Source organism: Tursiops truncatus, chromosome 6 (genome assembly GCF_011762595.2).
Source record: "Tursiops truncatus isolate mTurTru1 chromosome 6, mTurTru1.mat.Y, whole genome shotgun sequence".
Taxonomy (NCBI): domain Eukaryota; kingdom Metazoa; phylum Chordata; class Mammalia; order Artiodactyla; family Delphinidae; genus Tursiops; species Tursiops truncatus.
The window spans coordinates 90718178-90742661 of NC_047039.1; the positions used below are offsets into that span (position 1 = coordinate 90718178).

At 38.0% G+C, this 24484-nt stretch overlaps 1 long non-coding RNA gene across 2 annotated transcripts in view; it reads right to left on the reverse strand.

Annotated features, from left to right (window-relative positions):
• The window catches only part of LOC117312658 (uncharacterized), a 454876-nt gene that overhangs the window by 126029 nt on the left and 304363 nt on the right, over window positions 1-24484 (reverse strand). For both annotated transcript variants that reach the window (XR_012332622.1, XR_012332623.1), the window contains exon 3: window positions 13041-13096. This is a non-coding gene — a long non-coding RNA (uncharacterized lncRNA). The remainder of the gene's footprint in view (window positions 1-13040; window positions 13097-24484) is intronic.

Sequence of the window (24484 nt, forward strand, 5' to 3'; positions counted from 1 at the left end):
AAAGTGGGGGGGGGGAGGAGAAGAGAAGGAAGAAAGATACAAACAGCTTCACCAGATAAACTTTTCCTTGAAAAAATCGAATTCTGCTTCTCCTTAAATATTCTAAGATGAACACACATATTTAACCTCTGCCCCCTCCTTCCCAAAAGTCTAGTTAAATGTCATTAGGCACTATAATGCTTTGTTATTATTTGTCTGTCTGCCTATCTGTTTGTTTGTTTTAAGGTATAAATACACAAAGAGAAAGAAAATAGAAAGAAGCTAAGAGCAACAGAATTTTGGAAGGTGGAAAGCAACTGGATCAGTTGGAATAGACTTAGCAGAATCCTAAACTGGAAGAAGTAATTTCAAAACAATGAGAATAAAGGAGATCCTACAAGTTTGCAGAGAAGAAATACAGTTTTCATATAAAAGTTCAAGAATTATATTGGCATCATAGTTCTAAACAGAAATCTTGGAACCAAAAGAAAACTGAGCAATGCCTTCAAAATTCTGAAGGAAAATTATATCCAACCAAGCTATCAATTAAATGGGATGGGAATAAAGCCATATTTGGATGCACAAAGTTTAAAATTTTTTATCTTCCAGATATCTTTCCTCGGGAAACTACTAGAGAATGTGCTCCATCAAAACAAGAGAATAAACCAAAGAGAAGTCAGAGATCCGAGAAACAGAGAACCCAACATAACAACACATCAGAGGGAATCTCCAGGATGTTGCAAGAAAACTCCTATGCAGAAGCCCTAAGAGAGTAATTAGTTCAGGTTGGGTTCTCCAGGAGCAGAGGCTGAGAAGGAGTTTGGCATGCAGAATATTTATTAGAAATCAATACTTCTCAGGAATTGGGAAGAAGTGAGAGGGAAGAAGCAAAACCAAGCAGAAGGAGAAGTTGAATTATGCTGCAGATACAATAGAGCCTTGTCCAACCCCTCAAGGAGCTCTGGAGCATTACAGTCCATTTGAGCTGCTCCTCAGTGGGCTGAAGCGACTTTTATAACCTCTCCGTTATCAGTCACTGGATATGGGCTGCCAGGGCAAAGGCATGCTCTTGGGTGGGACAGCTCTCTGCAGCTGAGACAAAAGATGAAGATGCTGACAGCTGGAGGCTGTCTGCTGACTCATTCCCAGCAGCTGGAACAAAACGTCCCTCCTTGAAGGGGCTTCTGGACAACGCATCTCCATGTCTACCACACTGGTCCAGGTTGGAGCAGGTTAAAAGAGTCCAGAAGAAAGTTCTTCAAAGAGAAGAGATTGATAGACAACCTTATATGTTTTAAATTTATACAACTGGGTGTTAAGTTTGGAGACGAATGAATGATGAGTACATAGAAACCTAAGCAAAGGATAATAACATGATTAACTCCAAGAACAAGAAAATATTGTGCAAGAAAATAATCATGCAATACTGCATGCTCAGATATAAATCATCTTTATATGGTCATACAATTACATTAAGAGAATGAAAAACACGAGAAATGTGGATAGGGATACATCCTTATCTACCATAGTGTAGTACTTAAAATAGTATTAGTACTTACAGTAGTTTTCACACATCAAGAAACAGCAACATAAGCTTGGTTTAAATATATAGAGGTAAACGCTAAAAGATTCTATTAGAAGTGTTGCAAGTTGTTGCCTCTGAGAAGAGGAATATAGGAATAGATAGAGAAGTGTTGTTTTTCATAGAATTATGTACATGTATAGCTTTGATAAAATAAAACCTAAATTTCAAAAAAGAAAATATATTCTATTACATTCTGTGCTTCCTGATGGCAAGTATTAGGGTCTGGTTCTCACTATGTTTTTCCCAACCTATTCAGAAAGGATAGCCAAAGTCATTCTCTTGCCCACAGTCAACCTCCCTTCCTGGTTCTTATCTTCCAAAAGTGAGACCTTGAGAGGATTTTGCGGGGGGGGAAATTGGAGCAGTGAGTGCCTTTGAGTAGGGAGACGGGAACACAAAGGGATGGAAGAGAGAGAATCCCTAAGGCAAGGAAGGTGTTGGAGTTGGGAAGGTCCTATGAGTAACGTCTAGTCACTGGGGCTCCCAGGCTAAGCAAAAATTCTGGAGTCAAGTTTGTGATGGAAGCTTCAGAGCCACCTGAACTTAAGACACTCTCTAGACTTGGATGATGAGAACATCAATAGCGTTCATGAGAGTCTGAGGAAACAGACACCAACCACAATTCCCCAGCTCCACTTAGTATTCTAATATTTCCTTGGCTCTCTGAGGACTACAAGTACACTATACAGAAACAGTGGTATTATTATTATTATCATCATCATTACTATTTAGAATAACAAACAAGAGGACTGAATAGCTTTTATTTAGTGACCTGTAAACCTACTTTAGTAGAAATTATGCCTGCCTATATATAATCTTCTGGACAGTCTTATTCCAGAATATTTTAATACATGGCTAACAAGTCTCAAATTATCACAAGTCTCACTTCAGTACTTACTCATCAACTGGAATGATAGAAGAAAAGATTATCACGGCCCTGAAAACCACCTGAATATTCATCAGTGTTCCATGTTTCTAGACTTAGGGCTTTGTATATGCTTTTCTGGCTTCCTGGACCAGTCTTGTCCCTGCTCTCTGCAGAAGTTGCTGCCTCTCATTGAAGCTTAAATGTCAGCTGCAGCCCTAGGCCTTCCAGGAGTAGGATCATTCTGTCTCAATAAGTTCTCTGTTACTCTCCAGTTCAGTCCCCCAACACTCTGGACAAGCTCTAATTATTTTATTTATTCACAGATCTGTTTTTTTCTTAACTCTCTCCCCACTCAAAAGCCATTTCCTTGCAACCAGGAGCCTTGCCTGTCCTTTTTACTCTGTATCCAGATACTTGGTAACAGCTCAGTGAATAGTTATTGAACTTAAAAACCTACGAGTTTCACAGTTAACAAGATTAGGCAGTCTTTGATTTTTGGTTGTAATTTAAAGTAGTTAAAATGTCAATTAAGGCAGCTGCTCAACTTAGTCACCACAAATGTGTGACTGAGCACCCTGCTGTTTGTACAATAAAAAAGCAGTTGAATTTTCAAGGCTACTGTACAGGTAAGAGCTCATGAGTCCCAAACCATGCCTTCCTAAATTCCCAAACTCAGAGACACAGTTGGTAATTCATCATTCACATTGTACCAGTTGTTCCACCAACATAGGAGTTAACAGAGGAGAAAGCAAAGATATGAACAAACTATTACTACCATTTATTGACCATTAACTACATACATGGTACTTGGTATATTATACTTTTCAACCTTGTAACAATCATGAAAGACAGTTTGGGGGGGGGTTTAATCTCACTTTAAGATGAGAAAATAGAAGCTCAGAGAAGTGAAGTAATTTGTCTAAGAACACAGAGCAAGTAATTATCTGAGTGTTGAATGAGAACTCAGGTCTGTCATTTCTAAAGCTGGTGCTCTTTTCACTATAAAATGTCATTTCTGAAATCTAAATTTGTACCTTTTCACAGCCAGAAGATCAAACCACAGTAGCTAAAACTGTGCTATTATAATAACACAGCCCTTTTTAAACGGAAAAGCTAGGAAACCAACTCCTTTTAGTGTGCTGTTGAGAAGTTTACAGAAAATTTTTTGTTCATGGAGCACTTATGCAATTTTATATAATGACCCTGAGAATCATGGCTCAATCACTGAGGTCTCAGCATAAATCAGGGGGGAAAATGATAATAAATGTCTTTGAGCTAATAATGGAAAAGTACCAAAGTCTTCAAGGGGTTACAGGTTAGCAAGAAAAGGTATGAAATGTAAATGACATGTCATTTACTCTAAGAACAAGGTACAAATGTTCAGAGTAATTTCTTTCCACCATGAATTCCTAATGAAATGTTGAGATCAATGTCAAGCAGTTTATTGAAACAGGACATGGAATAGATGTCAAAGTTAAGTCAAACCAAATGAAGTAAGTTAGAGGAAACAGGGCCATATGATCTTTTGTCTTTGGTTTCAAGAACAAAGAATTTTTCTTTTCTTTTTTCAAAGCAATAGTATTTAGAAGTTATTAGTCATGGGATAAAGCTTCAACAGACATTGGGCAAAACCAAAAACAATCTCCTCTTTAAAACAAAATTTATAAAAATAATTTTTAAAACAACCTTAATTTCAAGTTTTCTTATTAGTTATTACTTTGATAGATACCAAGACAATTTACAGAGAAAAATTTATAGAAAAAATTCTTTATTCATCAGAAGATATCCTCAATTTCCTATTTTCAAAGGAATTGTAATCACATTGTTTCTAATTATAAAATACACGTTCATCTGAAACTTGAAAAAATCAGAAAGAAAACCCTCTCAAATCCCACAAAACCATGATAATTTTCCTACAAGTAGAAATATGTTTATATATTACATATGTAATACATATTTCAGGCTCAATTCTAGAACGCTCATAATCTTTTCCCTACTCTGTGCTTGGGGATTAGGGTTTTGCAGGATGATAATAATTTTATGTAATTTTTTTTTAATTAAGGTGGTTTTTATTAAACATATGGTTATTATACATGATTTGATTCATATGACTTCGAAAAGCTTTTAGATAAATACATTTGGGAGTCTTTTACTGGATGGTATCTTTATACTGAGTTCAAAAACTATGTTACCAAAACCCCATAACTGTTTTCACTCCACCTGTGTTATCACATACCCTCTTGCTGGCCTTACCTAGGACACAAGTTAGTGAAGCCCCATCTTGCTGGCCACTCTCAGCACCATTTCCTTTTCTCTTTGCTTAATAGCCAGCTACATAAAAATCTGTTTCAGAATCTCGCATTGTAATTATCTGTGAAAAGGAAGTGGGTTTCGCCCTTGCCCATTTTTGTCCTAAAGTCAGTCCATCAACTACTTCTCAGGTGTCATGACCCTCAATCTAGTTTGGTTTTGTGTGTGTGTGTGTGGGAAGGCTGTTTGTTTTTGTTTGTTTGTTTGTTTTAGTTAGAGGAGGATTTATCATTGGCCCAAGCCATGGAGAAGATGGCAGAGGGCACCGCTTACAGCTCAACAAGGTCTTGGGCTGAAGAAGTTGTAGAGGATTGCTGTGTGGCACCTGCTGTCCTCCACGTGGATGCCCAGATCTGACCCTCCACCTCAAACCACTCAGCTCCAGAAGGTCATTGCTCCTCCTCCCCCCAGACCACACCCCAGCCACCAGTGAGATACAGAACTCTTTCACAGTTTCCTGTGTTGGCATAACATTTACGCCCTGCTTCCCTCAAGCTTGCCTTTTGGGTCTTAAAGACCCATGTTGAAGGTTGAAAAAGAAAAAGAAAAGCTCACCCCACCCACTTTTCTTACCCTTTCAGTCCTGCTTCCCCCAGAGTTAGTGTGAAAACCACTGAGGAAGGGTCACATGCAAGGAGGAAGAGAAAAAAGAAAGTATGATGGTTGATATTGCCAAACACCACACTGACTCAATCTGCCCCTCAGTGACTGTGAGCCTCTTGAGGGCAGAAGTGCCCCTCCTGATGCTGGCGCCCCGCTGCTTAGCACTACTTCTGGCTCAGCTGTGCAGCCTCAGAACAACTCACTAAATGGATACACGTGTGAGCTATCACAATTTTTGATTATCAGATATGGAGAAATTTGCCTGCCATAAATGGTATTCTTAACTTCCAACAGAGCAAAGTTTCATACAAGCAGAAAAATGTTTTACTTCTAAGTAGAATACTGGAGTACTTAGTGTAAACTGTTGAATTAAACAGATTTATGATAGTTCTGCAAAAGTAAAAGTTTACAAGGTGTTTTAAAAAAACTGCTATTACAGGCCATAGAATTTCCACAAGCATTTCAACGTGAGACTGTGCAATTCCTCTGCATCTGATGGTGACGTAAGTGCAGGCGTCAAACACTCAGCCCTCCACCCTCAGTCAAATGGGATGACCAATGAATATGAAATTAGGGAAAAACCAGCATCAGCATTGGAAAATAGGAAGGATGCTGTGCATATGCCTGACACGTTAGGGAATCTATATTTCATATAGGCTGAGGATAATGAACGGAATGTACCATTTAGGCTCTATTCATGAATGTCCTTGTAATAGAGAAGGGATAGCAAGGAAGTGAAGGACCCAGACAATTCCTATAAGATCAACTAATTTGCAGGGGTGAAAAGAGTCCTTAGGACAGGAAAGTTCAATAATCAAAATGCTAGTTCTGCTGCTGGGCTTTCTCCTTGAGCCCGGAGCCATCTCACGAAGAAAGAGCTCACAACAGAAGCAAGAAGCCACTGCAAGTGGGATGCCACGTTGCAAGTCCAAATAAGAAAATCACCTTGAAAAGATGAAATGCTTTGGATTTTTGAAATATTTACTGTAAGAAATAAGAACACACATATGACAGTTTGTGTCTCAGAAAGATTCTGGAGGGTTTCTGAATGAGTATCTGACAGCTAAGTCAGCAGTGGAAGTAAAAAAACCACAGTTGTTGAATGTGGCATAGACGGCTGATTGTTCACCAAAAATTCACGGTCCCCCTTCCGTTATTATTCTTGGGAGGCACCTGCCCCTTGACACTGGAGTAGAGCCATATGAATAGTTTTTGACAAAGGAATATGAGCAGAAGTGAAATGTCACTCCTGGGCTTAGGCTTTTAAGAAGCCAGCGTGCCTTCTCTATCGAATCTTTCTGCCTTGGCTGGCTGGAGACAGAGGACTCAGAGGTCCTTAGGGATGGAATGAATCTGGGATCCAGAACTGGCAAGTAGAGGGTGGACAAATGAATTTCTATTGTTAAGTAGAATGTTGCAGTTTGCTAGTGTGGTAGATGTTTTAATGGCTGCAAATTCCTTCCCCCACAGTATCCACAATACGACTTTGCTGTGCCTTCAGAAAGGAAAAACTATTTCCTCTCTACTTTCTCTCTGCCAACTAAAGGAAAACTCTGTTTTTCCATACTCTATTACACTCACACCAATACTTCACTTCTGACACCAGATGTGTGTGTTTTTTCCCACACAAAGCAATTCTCCAATTCTCTGTGGACACCAACTGTATGTCTTATAATTCAATTAAATTCTGACACTATCTACCTAGAGTTAGCATCAGATCCACAAGTTAAGGGCTCAGTCCCACAAAACTGCCTCCACTTTAGGTGCCAATCACAAGTGCAGGTTGTCTGTCATCTGTGCTTGTGACTGACCAGCTATAAATCCAGGTTTCCCATGACCTCCTCCTTGGGTTCAATAATTTGTTAAAATGGCTCACAGAATTCAGGAAAACAGCTCACTAACTAGATTACTAGTTTATTATAACAAGATACAACTCAGGAACAGCCAAGTGAAAGAGATGCATAGGGTAGAGTGCGGGGTAAGGGGCATGAAACGTCTGTCCTCTCTCTGAGCGTGCCACCCTCCCATGTATTCAGTAATCTGGAAGTTCTCCAAATCCCTTCAGTTAGGATTATTATGGAGGCTTCATTCCTAGGCATGACTGATTAAATCATTGGCAGTTAGTGATTAAGCCTATCTCTAGCACCTCTCTGCTCTCTAGAGGTCAGAGGGTGGGGCATAAAGTTCCAACCCCCTAATCACAAGGTTGGTTCTCCTGGTAACCAGCCCCCATTCTGAAGCTATTCAGGAGCCCCCCAGCCACCATCAGCTCATTAGCATACAAAAAGACACTGTCACCTTAAAAATTCCAAGGGTTTTAGGAGCTCTGTGCCAGGAACAACAAGGACAAAGATCAAATATATATGTCTTATTGTAAATCACAATAGTACACCTCCTATCCAGAAGTGGATAGAATCTGGCTGGCCTTGTGATGTGTTTAGACCAAAACAATGTATCAGTAGTGACACTGTGTGAGTTCTAGAGCCTAGGCTGTAAGTTCTTATCCTCACGTATTGGAACACTCTCATCAACAAGTAAGGGGGCCTGGGTCAGCAGAGAGACTGAATGGAGGTCCCAGGTCCCAGACTGTGCATGAAGCCATCAGAGGCCATCTTAAACTCTCAAGCCCCAGATGAGCAGATGACAAAGTATAATCATAGGAGTGAGCCCAGGAGAAAGCAGTTGAAGAACCACAGAATATAAAACTCAGGGGAAAATAACATAAAATAAAATAGAGTTAAAACAGATATCTCTGTATTACAAACTTCCAGAAAACAGTGGAGTGATATCTAGAGCATTTTGAGGGGAAAAGATTGTGACAAAAAATTCTAAAACTAGACAATTGCTTTATATATATGAGGCTGAGTATGCTATACTGAAGGATATAAGACATGGAATTTGTATCACCCATATATGCTTCCAGAAGAGCATATGTGGATAAAAATTACTTGAAGATTTAATCAAGACCTAAACCATAAATTTAAAATTCAAGAATATGAAAGTTGTGGTAGAAAAGCTTCAGTGATGCAATGGAACTTAATAAAGAGTTGTTTAAATAATAAAAAATATAGTTTTAAGATTAATGCAGATGTTAATAATAATTCATAAAAGAGAAGCTATATGATTAAGATGACAATAATTTGCATTAAAGTAAAAAATTATTATCAATAAAAGTAGGACATGTGGGAAAAGATGTTTAAAAGTATATTAAATTTCTTATGCAATGGAAATTAATATAGCTTAATTCTTAACATCAATAATTAAAGAAAATATATTCAAATATATTTTTTAGTTAAAGGTGAGTGAGACTTTGAGCAATACATCCCAAGTCCAGTGATTTCTTAATAAATTATATACAAACACATGTACCATCGTATGAACACGTTTATGTGCACATATTATAGAATAGATGGTGATAGAATTATCAAAAGGATGAGATAAACCTGAAATTAACCTTAATTTAAAATAAATTTAATTGCATTTATTAATAACTTTTCTTTCCCTAAAATAATAACTTTTAGTGGGAGGAGGATGACTAATTTGCTCTCACTGTTTTTAAAAAGCTCAGCTCCACATCTTGCAACACGGCATTCAAAGGTGTGATTCTGCATCCATTTTTATTTCAAACTTGGTTTTAGTGACTGTAATAGCTGAATAATATCCTTCACAGAGAGACAAATTCAAAGTGAAGAAGTATGTCATTGGCTACTCTTAATAATAACAATATTTATGTTCTATTCCCTCCACCAATTATGTAATTGTTATTGTTGAAATGTGGTAGTAAATTTCCACATTCCATGATATCCATCAATTGCTCTTGAAAAGGGGTCAGTACATGTTATATTTTTATGCTTCAACAAATGGGTTTAAAATTCTCTAAAACTTTTAAACAGAATAAAAATTCTGTTTCAAGTTTTTTAAGTGTGTTGATATGAGAGATTATATTTTATAGGTGTAACATTTATATCGTTTTCAACAATGTATCAGATAGCAATGGAAACACAGCGGGGAAACATTTCCAAACATCCTTTTTGAAAATGCTCTCTATTACCTCATAATGTGGCTAACGGTGAATTCCTGCCAGGAAAAGGGAAAGTATGAGTTAGACCTGGTCTTTTGTGGGGGAGGGGAGAGGACTGTTGTTATTGTTCTTTTGTGTCTGCGTTTGCATAATGGACATTACTTTTAACCTGCTTTTTTTTTTCAGGAATCATTTTAAGAACCTTGCCAATTCTGTGTCTTAGCTTAGATAAAAGTAAACAAAATAACCCTTAAATTCACTTAATTAAGTACACTAAAATTCCAGTGAGTCAAGGAAAGTGAGCAAGATGTAAAAGTGTCACTGTCATTCACCCCGATTTCTAGAAATCACTCTCCTCTGCCTCGCTTATTACGAATAAACTGAGTCTGCCTTACATGTGGACCGGAGCAAAGTATCAGTATTAACTCACATTAAATATCAGTAAAGCTTAATATCTTTCTTAATTTTTAAATGAAAAATAAGATTTTCTTCAGAGTCTCCAATGAATGATCTTGTATACCAACTGGGGTATATGCATCCCACTTTGGAGAATAAAATAAATCAGTATGGAAGTATAACAGAAAGATGATCATAGAAGTGAGACCAAACATATCAGTTGTGACAACAAATATAAATGGTCAGAAATCAAAAGCTAACTCTAACAGACAACTCTAAAACCAAAGCATTAACTTATTTTAAAAGATTAAAAACACAAAGACAGGGAAAGGCACACTTTGGTTTTAGCAGGCCCAAACAGAAAGGAATGAGAATATGCAGCAAGTAGCATTAAACAGGACAGGGAGTATCCTTGCATATTGACAAAAAGCACAGTCTGCAAAGATTTCAAGAATAAAAATGCATATATATTAGAAATACTATGCAAAATACACAGAAACACAACTATTAGAGACTAAAATACCCCAGGCTTAGCCATTCAGGTGGATAAAAACCAATCAAGGATATAGAAGATATGAATAATAAAGTTAATAACTTAATATACACATATTAAATTTCAGGGGAAGAAACAGAGAATATACCTTCGTCTAAGATCTGATGGAACATATACATCTACAAATATATATATCATATATTTGGCTGCAAAAATAAAGCCAAGATAAATTCCCCAAAGTAGGAACTGTATAGGTCATGTACTCAGAGCACAGTGCAATTTAAATGTAGAAATTAGTAACTTACATGGTCTCATTGGCTTTTTATTATAAGCCATTCTCCCCAAACCATAAGCATTCCACCAAAACATCACAGAAATTACTGTAATCTAGGAATATATAAATTTATTATGCTCTTGGAATTTCCTCTTCTATTGACTTTATGGAAAAAGATAATTCAAGGCTTAAACCACTTCATAATTGAAGAAATACATGCATATTGCAAGAAATTCTGACAATAAAAAGGTAAAGAAAAAGGTAAAAATCATCCATAACCACACTACACAGAGATATATTTGATTTTACCATTTCAGGCTTTTTCCTATGTATACATACATTAACACACACACAAACACACAAGCACCCACATGCTTTTTTTCCCCACAAAATAGGGTTATAGTGTAAGTTTGCAATTGTCTATTGATTAACGAATGTACCACAGGCATACTTCTATGCCAGTATATAACACTCTACACTGTTGTTTTTAAAAACAGTGATTTCCCACAATGCATGAATATACCAGGAGTTATTTCACCAATCCTCCATTGAACTCTTTTTTTATTAATTGATCTATTAATACTTGACCATATAAGTTGCTTATAATGTGTTCCAATTTGTCATTTGATAGTGTCAATTTTCTGTGTTGTTTTTGTTTAGTTGGTTTGGTTAATTTTTTATGTTTGTATTTTTGTTGGTTTGGTTTGGTTATGCTAAGATATTTTAAAATTTTTATATCGTCAAATCTATTATATTTTTCTTTGAGAATTTCTGATTTTAATGTCATTTTAAACTGCCTTACACATCACAAAATTATAGAAAAATTTGCTTATATTTTCTTCTGGTTTTAAGTTTACTTTTTTTTTTTTTGCGGTACGTGGGCCTCTAACTCTTGTGGCCTCTCCTGTTGCAGAGCACAGGCTCCGGACGCGCAGGCTCAGCAGCCATGGCTCACGGGCCCAGCCGCTCCGCGGCATGTGGGATCTTCGCGGACCGGGGCACGAACCTGTGTCCCCTGCATCGGCAGTTGGACTCTCAACCACTGCGCCACCAGGGAAGCCCTAAGTTTACTTTTTAAACTTCAACCCATTTGAAACATATTTTGGTACAAGGCATGAGACTGTGAGACATTATGCATAGTGGCTAACAGCATGAACCCAGAAGCTAGACTGCCTGGATTCAAATTCCAGCTCTATTCCTGACTAGTTGTATGACCTCGGACAAATTAATTTAGCTTATCTGTGTCTCAATTTCCTCATCTATAAAATAGTGATAATAATAGTACCTACCTACTTGTAAAATTCCCGCAAAAATTAAAAATGTTAACTGGTATTAAAGAATGTAGAGCCACATCTAATACATAGTAGCACTAGCTATCATTTTTCCAAATGATGAGCCACTTGTGCCAATCCAGTCACTGAATAACCTCTGCTCTCATTCCTAATTGAAATCCCATTTTTGTCGTTTACTACAATCTAGGATACTACCTGTATGTCTGGCGCTATCCCTGTACCAACACTTTAAGTTACTCTGATTTTATAATGTGCTTTCATACATCTGGTGTAGGTATGCCTTCCTCATTCCTCCTTTCCAAAGTGTTCTTGACTCACTCCATCCTGATATTCTAGATAAAGTTGAAAATATTTCAGCAAATTCTAAAAATTCCATTGGAATCTCCATTGGGATTGGGTTGAACTTATGGATTGATATGGGGTAATTAGCCCCTGCACATCAAAATAATTTTAATAACAAATAGCTTACATTTTCCAAAAATATGCAATGCTTCTGTTTAACAGACAGATAAGGGTCAAAAAGGCTCAGGAGCTCACAGAGGAAACAGGTGGCAGAGTCAAGATTTATATCTGGATCTGTTCAGTTGTCACCTAGGTGAATGTGTAATTTATGATCATTAATTTGAATAAAAATATATTCAAATATAATTTTAGAGGCTAAATATTTTTACCAACATCTTCACATTTCCACCCATTTTCCTAGCCATTCCTTTTCTATTTCATGGTGTGCATTCCAAAAGCAACATGTAATCTTGAATGTCAATAAATTCTACAAGCAGTGGCAATGTTCTCTTTCCACAGCATGACTGTAAGCAGAGAAATCTCATTAAATGCTGACATTTATTTCTATTTAGTAGTGTGTCTAACCTAGAGACAATATGCAAATGTATATGAGTTTTTTCCTAGTTATATAAGGTATGTTTAATAGAAGAATTTCCCATGTTGTGAGATTTTTCAGTTTGCTGCAAAAACCTTTGACAGCTTACTGTGTGCCAACATAATATAGGTCCTAGGGTGAAGAGATGAATAAGACATGGTCTCTTGCCTCAAGAACCCTAGAGTTAAGTGGTTAGATATATAGAAATACTTTAAATACTTTTGGCTATTATTGCATCTCATTTCTTAGAAATACGGACAAGGTAGAGGGAAGGCTCATAGGAGGGAGGAGCAGAGAACTCTCTGGGGCCCGCTGAGGCCTTCACTGAGCATGTAATCTTACCTGGGTCTTGATGGGTGAGTAGGAGTTCATCACTGGTCAATGGGAGGAAGGGCAATCTACAAAGACAGAAAAGCAAGAGGAAAAGTTGTGAGGTCAGAAAAGCGGGTAATATTTGAGAAACTGCACATGATTTCATATGCTGACCATTCAATATAGTTTCCATCCCCCAAAAGATGTCTTAGAACTTCAATATATGAAGACTTCATTAGACTCCTGTCACCCAACTGGCCATTCCTTTTCTCAAGGTCACTTTTATACCATCAATTATTAAAGTTTTATCTCTCTTCTGACTTGATACTTTCCTAATTTTCTTCTTTTGTGAATTTTGAGAATACCTTGAGCAGAAAACTTTATAAGTATCTTCCAGCTTCTCTTCTGCTGAGGCGAAAATTTGACCGAGTCTCACCCATTTGTACAAGTCAATTGATGTGTATGGTTTACGTTGTGTAGCACCAACACAGCCATCATTAGAGTAACAGCCCCCTATATGTTGTTTGGGAGCCTGTCTAATCCCGAACTCCCAGTGTTTCATGAAGCTGAATGAAGGGCCTGGGTCTTTGCATCATCTCTGCAGGAGGCAGAAGGTTGAAGAAAGTATCTAGGCTTTGGAGGGTGAACTTGGATTCCAATCCCAGTGCTGCCACCTGTCCTGTGAGTGATCTTGGGCAAGTCATTCATCTTTCTGAGCCTCAGTTTCCTCAGCTAGAAAAATGAATGCCCTTGGATTTGCTTACTTGGGTTTCTGTGAGGAACAACCATGAATAATGTACATGAGAAGTCTAGGTAAACTCTCAACTTTTTGAGCATGTCTTAAGGCCTAAGGAAAATAAAGTCCTAGGAGTGAAAAAGTTGGATGACCTCCTACTCATTAAAAATTGCTAGTCTTTGAGTAGATTTCATTCTAGCACATTGAGTCGGTTTATAAAGCACCACATGGTAGAAATCACAATTCTTGAACAGCAAACATTCCTAAATTGTGTCCATGATAAGTTTATAACAACATGTTTGGGAAGCAGAGAGTACCTAATAATTGCTTTAAAAAAAAAAAATCTTGCAAGAATCCACCACTCTAGGTCACGCTACAGTCTGGGTGGATCCATACAGACGGAAGAGGGACCTGAGTATACTTCATTGCAAGGGCTTGTCTCTGTCTATGCTGATAAGAGTCATCATGGGGTATTTCTGACTCTATAGCCCTCCGTTTCTCTCTCCTTTTCTTCTTACTTTTCCTCTCTTATTCCGTTAGTGTGGTTAGCACCTATGGCTTCATTCTCAGACTCGTTTTGGCAGGATGGCCACTCTCATACTTCCAGTTTCATGCACTGAAGTTCTCAGCCATAGCAATGGGCAAGAAAAAGAAGTAAAAGCACTGCAATATGGAAAAATAAGTTAATTTTTTTTAATTTACAGAAGGCATTATTGCTTATGTAGAAAATTTTTAAGGAACCTACCAAAGGAAAAAAAAACTACTAGAATGAAGAAGTGAATTTATTGTGGTCACTGGATATAAGGTTAATATATAAAAATAATTATATTTCTATATACTGACAAGAAAATTAAAAATAGATGGTCAGTTTTTTTTTAAAGATATCTCCAAAACATTATGTTAGGTAAAAGAAGACAGACAGAACAGTTTACATGATATATGATTCCACTTATATGAAACGCCCAGAATAGATAACTCCATAGAGACAACGCAGATTGATGGTTGCCAGGGACTGAAGGGAGGAGAGAATGCTTAAGGGGTATGGGATGTTACTTTGGGATGATGGAAATGTTTTAAAACTAGATAGAGTGGTTGCACAACACTGTGAATGTACTAAATGTCACTAAATTTTTCAATTAAAATGGTTAATTCTATGATATGTGAATTTCACTTTAATAAATTATTTTTAAAACAACAAACATACAAAAGGATGCTGGATTAGAAAGCAGACACGGGTATGCTTGAGACCTGGAGTTGGTCACTTCCCAACTCTGAGCCTCAGTTCTTCTAACTATAGCTTGGGGCATTTTCTGTGCGCCTGGCCCTGGGCTACAGGCTTTATGTGCTTTTCCTCCTTCAGTCTCCATTTACAGATGAGGAGACAGGCGTAGAGAAGTTGAATAACTTGCCCAAATTCATATATTTCATCTGTGTTACAACAAAGCTGAATTCTGTATCTCCCATTTCTTGAAGTACTAATTTTTCAGTGGTCGAATGGGGCTAGATAATAAAGTGGATCTCTGAGACCAAACCAAAGGTGGAAGCTCAAAAGAGGTCTTATAATTATAAACCAGACACTTAACTTAAAACTCCTGGCCTAACATCAACTATTTCCAACCATCCTTGGTTAAAGACTCTACCGATAGTTGTGAAATTCAAATAACCTATCTTGTCTGAAAATTAGAGCAAAGAAGGAATTCTTCAAGTGTTTTTCCCATAATTATATGTGAAAATGAGAACTTTATACTACCTAACTAGTGTACTTCACTCCTTTGAGTGCCCTTTTATGTCTAGTGGATTGTATGCAAATTCAATTTAAATTCTTTCATCCCAAGCTTCTGCAGTTTTCCATTTTGCAATTTATTTATTATTCCCTGAAATCTCATAATAACAGGTTAAACCCAAGCTCTCGTAGGGTTTGTGCCAAGATGAGATTTTTTTAAAAATCATATCTAAATTACTTCATGAAATAATGTTCCTATCTGCCTCCAAGCTGCTGTCAAGGCTGAGGCCAAAAGCTGTGCTAAGAACGGAGCAAACTGAGCCAGGGGTCTCCAGGGAAATAATAGAGTAGAAACCAGCTCTGGGGAGAGCCCTTGGTAGATATCATCTTATTTCGTATTTTCCCCCTAAATGGTGTAGGTGTTACCTTTACAAAGTATATTTCCTAATCAGATTTGATTCTACAGGGGTTGGAGCCTCTACAGCCCTTGGCTCTCATCTGAACTTCTATTATGATGAAAATGAAATATGAGGGAAACATCTCAGTTTTCTTAGACTAAGTAACCTGACCCTTAATATAAAATTTTGTCATTCATTTATTTAGCAAACATTCTCTGAATGCCTGCTAAATTACAGGCACGGAATATAAACATACATAAAAATCATCTTCCCTGCTCTTCAGAAAATCACCCTCTGATAGGAATGATAACCATAAAAATAGATTACTACAGTACAAAGTGACAGGAAGTATTATTGTCCAAAGGTGGATTAGTGATACTTTGAGGGTCAGTGGTATATTGTCCTTTATTTTTTTTATTGTCCTTTTAATATTCATTTGTTCATTTATTCTTCATTCACTCAGCAAATCTTTACCAAATAACACAATTTGCAATGTGCTATTAATTGCTCAGGGGTACACAAAAATGACTTGGATAAAACAATGTGCATAAAAATCTTTCGTCAATTTTATTGACTTACAAGAGAGACAACACACATGCTAGATATTTCCTGTTGCTCCTCCACCAGACCTATTATCTCTTTTCACTCTGCTCTGTGACTCACAAAGTACACTCTTAGTAGATTTCAACATTGATTAATTTTCCTCCAAAATGAGTTTTGTATAGGCAAACCACTATACCATTTGAATTCTTGATCAGTAATCTTTATAGCACAGCGAAATTATATGTATTTTTTGTATTTTAATATTTACTTAAATTATGTCCACATAGTCTTTTCTATATACATCACAGTAAAGACATTTTTTAATTCATCAGTTTTTTTTCCCAGTGTTAAAATTTTCAAATTATACCTTCTGCTCTCTGATCTGTTGTTGTTGTTACTGAGGTTTCTTTCTATGGAGTCCACCTTTTAAAAAATCTGGATAAATTTTGTGGATAAAAATCTCTTTAAGGTAATATAATCTTTTTGTCAATTTTTAATCAACAAGTTTACATATATGTGTTGTTATCAATGTTACTTTACGTTCACTATCTCTACCTGCAATATTTAGTTGTGATTTCATTACCTAAAAATAAAGTCAATGCTTTTAGAGGCTGTTCAATTTTAGAAGAACTTTTCATTTTACCTCAACAGGATTAAAACAGCAATGTCAAAATGATGAGGTCCAAATATTTTGCTTTACGTGTGTACCCCCTTGGATTTACACATCTTTAAAAAGCATTTAGCACAATATATTGAGATTCATGTCTGCCTCCCTCAGGAAAAGTGAGCTCCTTGAAGGAAGAAATTAAGTATTATTCACCACTGGGAAGCCAACGCCTTGCTCAGCCTGCCCCAGATGGTGTTGAGCGAAGGTAGGTTGATTGTAGAATCATAAATGTTTTGGTTTTCTTTATACACTCTTCTGTATGTATGGCTTTCCAGGCATTTCATCTAAACAACTAACCAGTATAGTGTTGTCAACATTCTTAGTTGCAGGGAATCCTAAAGTACAGTCCCAGTGTCCACTTACTTTGGTTAACTCTGTTCCTACTCTTGTCACAATTCATGCTCATTTGTCCACACACTTTCCCAAGCCCTGACCATCGAATGAAAACACTGAGTTTCACACACCGGTCCTGACCTCAGATCTATCACTCCTGGGGCTAGATTCTAGCCAACCAGGATCTGCAACAGGAGCTAAGAGCAAATGGGTTAAAGAGGAGGTGAGAAGTGGGAGCCGGGGAGGAAGGAAGGGAAGAAAGGCTGTGCTAGTGTATATTCATCAGTCTGTTTACTAAAAGCTCCATGGAGGCAGCAAATTCATCTATTTTATTCATTATTAGTTACCCAGCTCCTAGAACACTGTCTGGCACATAGTAGGTGCTCAATAAACATTTTTAATGAATGGGACACCTAATAAAGGACACTCCGATTTACTGAAAACGACTATTTGACAGGCTTGGTACTAATCACTTTCACTCATGATCTCATTTTAAATGCGATCTTCAAGCCATCTTGGTGACATAGATGGTATCACTCTTGCTTCACGAGAAAGAAACAGGGCCCTCACTACTACATACTGGCTGTTAGTAACTCTTCACAGATTAGGCATCATGGAGTGAAAGATTTGTCAGAGCAAAAGGTAACTTAGAGATGATCTAACTTAACCCTCTCATTTTACTCGTAAAGAAGATAACCCCTGGATAGCTGAAGTGACTTTGCCAAGGTCTCACAGGGGTTAGGGTTGGCAGCTGGACCTGAACTCACATGTCCCACCTCAGTCAGGGATCTCTCTGCTCTGCTTGGATGTCGCTTGCTTGTTCCTATCACTACCACATGTAGAGAGGACAGGTAACCATCAGTCATAAAGTTGTTCAACTCAAAAGAGCTAATTTCAAGTGTTCTTTAAATCATGTTCCACAATCACCCACCATACCACGTTCTGACCCCCATCAACTCCATGAATTTTGTCTACCCTGGGTGGCCTTGTGTGTAGCTCTTGGCCCTTTTAGCCCCTAGCCTTGTATATGCCCTGAAAACTGTGGGACTTGTACACTTGGCAAAGGAACATTTACCAAAGAACAGAACATGCTCTTTTTCTCGTTTTAACTTGACTCCATTGTTCACCAAATACATTTTTCTTTCTATGAAGTATAACTGAACAGTTTATGACAGGATTTAACATTGAAACCAGTAATATAACGATCTCTCTTTGTCTCTGTACCCTGACGGTGTGTCAAATAAGGTTAATACAGATTGCTAAAAGCATGACCACATTATTAGATAATTCCTCAGGTTAGCTCTTTGCATCCATGCATGTTGCAGACACCAGAGTCAACAAGAGCAATGGGGATCAGGAATCAAAGGAAGGGGAAATGCAAATATAAACCTGTGCTTCTGATGGGCACCAGTTCTTGCTACTCCAGAGGGCTGGAGTCCGGATTCCTGAGGCGGGTATCACACACTATCTACCTCATTTCCTGGGTGCTCCCCTGCTTTGTGTCTCAAGTAAACACTTCCCTATTGCCCTCACTTAATTGCTTCTATATTGATCTAAGAAAGTGGGATTATTTTTCATTCAGAACTGTATAGTTTGATTGCATTTATGATACATAACATGAGCTAAGTGTTGTACCAAGCAAATGAGACTGTAAGTAGATACAACAGACATTGGTTATGGTAAATTCACACCCACTTCACGTCTTGGGTGAACTGTTGCAAGAGTCTCCTAACCAGTTTCCCTGCTTCCTCCCAACTCCATAGCTTCATCTCAGAGTGATACTTCTAGAATATAAATCTCATCATGTGACTCCCCTGCTTAAAACCTTTGAATGTTACTTTTTGAATGAAGTACCAACTCATCAGCATGGTAGGTAGACAAGTGCTTGAAAATCTGGCCCCAACCTACAAGGCTGATCTTTTCCACCTCACACCAGATTGCCTCTTCTCCAACATTTGATGATTTATTTCTCAACAAGACAGCCTGTTGCTTTGAAAATATTACTCTTGTGCCTTTTCTCTGCCTCATGATCTCTTAATTGTACTTCAAGAGCCAGTATAGAGGCCCCATCCCCTGAAAGTCATCGAGACCTTTCCAGGTAGACCTAGCCACTCCCTTCTTTCATTAGAGCACTGATCACACTGAAATCTAGTTATATGATCACTTCTCCATCTACCCCACTGGACTGTGAGTTCTTCAAGTCAGAAGACTATGTCTTATACTTACTTATCACCCCAGTAATTAGCACAGTGCCTGGCAAAATAATGATTCTATAAAAATACTCATCAAATGAACATTTACTCGGTTCAAAGCAGTGGGCTAAGCGCTATGAGGAATACAAAGGTAGATTATTTGAAGTCTGTTCTTAAGAAACTTGCCCTTCATTAGGACAACTATTAACCACACTAATTTGTAGAGGTTTTGCACAAATACATCTTGTGACAAACTTTGATGGCACCCAGCTGGAATTGAATTACATCAATGGTATTGTGTTTCACCTGCTCACTCTTCAGCACTCCTTGAGAATTTTTACTAATTGTCCTCTCTATACATTCAGTAGGCAAAGCACTACGTGTGTTCCAACCAACACAAAACCACACTTCGATGTTGATTGATTTTTCTCTGCACTACTTTTCTGAAACATATATATTCTCAGTTGAAACAAAATTAAATGTACACACTGATCAAAAGCTGACATAACAATCTGAGATGGGTTTGGGGTACATCTGGACGACAAGACACACCAAATAGGCAATGCTGACTTATCCAGATAGTTATCTTATACATATTGTTTTTAACCTAGGAATGCATCCTATAGACACTATAATTAAGATGTTACCAGAAAGGTCTAAAATATCAAGAAAAAAGAAACAGGAAGATCAAGGAAGGCTGCACAGAGAAGAGAATGTCTGAACCTGATGGGAAAATGGAACTTACTTTTAAATCCTATAAATAATTCATAAATTTTATTTGAGTCACTTTTTGGTATTTCAATAAGGTAATTATTAAAGAATATTTCACCCGGAGCAATCTGGTAACTAAATGCATGCAAAACAAATGGAGAGTCAACCCAGAGATGTAATTAAATAGCATGTGAAAGAATCTTTTGAGCAGCCCAAGGCTGGTCACAAGGGGTTTTACCTTAGAGTTGGGTTCTGCACATGGTAAGATAAAAATCACAAGATTGATCCCAGTTGAGGGTAATAAAGATGAACAATAAAAATGTTTTCAGAGCAGAAAACATTTCCTCCCCAAAACCCATAACCCCAGTCTAACCACAAGCAAACATCAGTCAAACTCAAATGAGGGGCACTCTACCTAACCAGTACTCCTCAAACTGTCAAGGTCATCAAAAACAATGAAAGTCTGACAACTAAATATGACATGGGATCCTGGGACAGAGCAAGGATATTAGGGAAAAGCTAGTGAAATCCAAATAAAGTGTAGAGCTTAGTTAATATAGTAATTAATGGCTAATAGTAATGTACTGATGTTGGTTTCTTAGTTGTGACAAGTGTACCACAGTGATGTAAGATGTCAACAATCAGCGAAACTGGATGAAGAGTTTACAGGAACTCTGTCATTTTTGCACCTTCTCTGTAAATCTAAAACTATTGTAAAAAATTGTGTAAGTTTGTTAAAAAGCAAATTGCCACAGCCTTATTGAAACTGGCTCAGTGATATAATCAACTTCCAGGAGACAGCTTTGCAAGGGAGATAAATAATAATGGACTAGCCAAAAATCACAAGTTCAAATCCATCCTGGGACCTTAACAGTTGATTGACTTTAATACTCTATGAGGGCCTTCCCTGGTGGCACAGTGGTTAAGAATCCACCTGCCAATGCAGGGGACACGGGTTCGAGCCCTGGCCCAGGAGGATCCCACATGCCTTGGAAGAAACTAAGCCCATGTGACACAACTACTGAGCCTGCATTCTAGAGCCCGTGAGCCACAACTACTGAAGCCCATGCGCCTACAGCCCGTGCTCCGCAGCAAAAGAAGCCACCGCAATGAGAAGCCCGCGCACCGCAATGTAGTCCCCGCTCACCTCAACTAGAGAAAGCCCACGTGCAGCAGCGAAGACACAACGCAGCCAAAAATAAATAAATTAAAAAAAAAAAACTCTATGAGCCTCTACCTTCTCCTACATAAAACAGGATTGGCAATATCTGTCTTGCCTACCTACTTCAAAAGAAAGGGGAAAAAGAGAAAGAAATATATGTTGAGTGTCAATTCTGTGCCAGGCAGGAAGCTTACATACCTGTATCTTCTTGAATCCTCACAGTGACAGCAGACATTGTAAAGCCCATTCTGCAGACTAAGGAGGCTCAAAGAGGCGAAGTAACTTGCTTAAGGTGGTATTATTAGACAGTGTTAAAGTCAGATTTTGTACACAGTTTCTCTATCTCCTAAGTTGTCCCCTGCTGCCTTCCTTCCTCCAGGCTGCCTCCCATGGAATACAAACACAAATGCTTTGGAAACTGCCACACAGCTCTACAGTCTTGCGTGAACACTGCTTCCAACACAAATGTCTGAGAGCCCAGTTGACTGTCCAAACACAAATGTGGGAAAGGGTCTCTCACCACTTGCTAGTACTGAAAAAGCAGCTCCCCAGTTGGGCAAGGGGTACTTGAGCAGCCTTCCAAGGCACCATGAGTCTGTGCCACCTGTGAGCACTCATGTTCCTCTTTCTCCGTCTTTCGGGGCTGCCCTAGGGAATGCTCAGCCTGCCTTTTGGCAGCTCCACAGACTTCTTCTTTCTGCTGCAGAGTGCTTTATATCAGGGGTGTCCAGGGCAGGAGCCAGAGAGGCGTATTGGTAATGTGATGCGATAATAGTGTATCAAATTCAAAACGCCACTTCTGCCAAAAGGAATTTAATTAAGCACAAAAGTGGGTTACTGCAATGAAATGCACATGTGTTCTTTAAAGTCATGCGTGCCTTTGCGTATTTGGAAAATACCCTAAATGCATGTTATTACAGGAATCCTGTTATCAGCCAGAAAGAAGGCTTTAGATCCTAGGTATATGGTTTGAAATATGTGAGCATCTTGAAACTTTGGTGTTAACGTGTCAGTTTATCTGCATGAAATAAACTGCATTTTGTGCCCAGGCCAAGACATAATCTTCCCCCTCACTAATCAAGATACAATGGACTTTTCTAGTTTAAAGTTTCAGCTTTGCTATCAAATCCAGACCAAGCTTTCCAAAGATCTAGACAGCTAAGAAAGTTGCTACTATTATTTTCACTTAAAAAATTATTTATTTATTTGTCTGTGCCAGGTCTTAGTTGCAGCACGTGGGATCTTCGCTGCAGGATCTTCATTGCCACGTGTGGGCTCTTAGTTGCGGCATGAGGGATCTAGTTCCCTGACCAGGGATCGAAACCGGGCCCCCTACATTGGAAGCATGGAGTCTTAACCACTGGACCACCAGGGAAATCCTTGTTTTCACTTTTAATAAGAGTATTAACTGACTTTGAACACAAGCATTTATCATAGATTCATAAAAAATCATGAATGGTCTCATCCAGAGGGCTATTAAAGGCCATCTAACTCAATCCCTTCTTTTTGTAAGTGAGGAAATTGAGGCCCAGAAGGGTAACTAACCCAGGACAGCACAGTGAGTCACTGGCAGGCTAAGCCCCAGGACAGCACAGTGAGTCACTGGCAGGCTAAGCCCATAACTCAGGCTGGTGGCACACATCTCACAAAAATATCCTATGTGGGACTAGGTGACCCATCAGATTACAATATATGTGATCAAGTCTCTTTTAAAAAAGACACACATCCAGTGGAGAACGAATAACATGAATCTAGCTGGGGGGAAACATGAATGTACACCAAATGAGGAACATTTGAATTTAAAAAGGGGGAAGAAATTATATTCTCCAAAAGTATCAATATCATAAAAGACAAAGAAAGGCTGAGCAACTGTTTGTGATGAAAGGAGACAACTAAATGCATGCCTAGACAGGACTGTAACTAGAGGAGGAAGTGCTAAAAAGGACATTATTGGGTTAATTGATAATTGAAATATAGACCATAAACTGGATAAAAGTATGTCACAGTTAAACTTATTAAGGTTGATAACTGTGCTCATAAAAGAGAATATCCTAATTCCTGGAAAATGGACAGTGAAGTATTTAAGGATAAATGAACATGACATGCAACTTACTCTCAATTTGATCAGAAAAAATTTTATATAGACAAACAGACAGATAAGACAATTAAGGCAAAATGTCAACAACAGATAAACGTGGATATAGGCTATAAGAGCGTTCTTTGCTCTATTTTTATGTTTGAAATGATTCCAAATAAAAAGTTAAAGAAAATTTAAGCCATGCAAATGATTACCACCAGCACCACAAGATTATAACCACTCTTCATTCAAGAGCAAAGGAGGGCATTTTAAGAACATCTCCAAAAATATAGAGTCATGACATCCTTCATGCATATTTACTACAAAACCAAAATCTTAATAAATGAAAGCAATGAGTAGGGTCACCTCAGAAGGCCTCCCAACTTGGTGTTTATGTCTTGATTTTGGGCTGGCACTACCCCTTCTGGGACTGCTGCCATTTGCCCATTTTGTTATGATCTTTCATAGTGAAAAAAAAAATAACTTTCTATTATCCTGAAAATTACAATGAGAAAATTGATACCTACTGATTGCAGCAAAATAATTAACCCACATGTTTTCTCTTTAAAAAAACAAAAAGCTAAAGGTTACATTTCTGGATATGAACAGGAAAATGGTCACCTCAGGCCATGCTGAGGTTCTAATGAGGGAAGACAATGACCGTTTCCCTGGAGGCTTGAACAATCAGCTTCATGACAGAGCTTCATTTATAGTCATTATTTACACTGACCCAGAATAGCAATAGCAGTGCCTGCTCATCCCAATGGAAAGCAAACCCTCTTCTCTGAATTTGCCATCTGATTTTGGGCGGTGTCTGTCAGTTATCTGCTTCATGAGTCTATGCCAGTACTGACTGTCCACACAAACCATGTGGCATTGGTGTTCCCCAAAGATAAAAACAAATACTGGCCACCACTCCATATTCTTGGTAC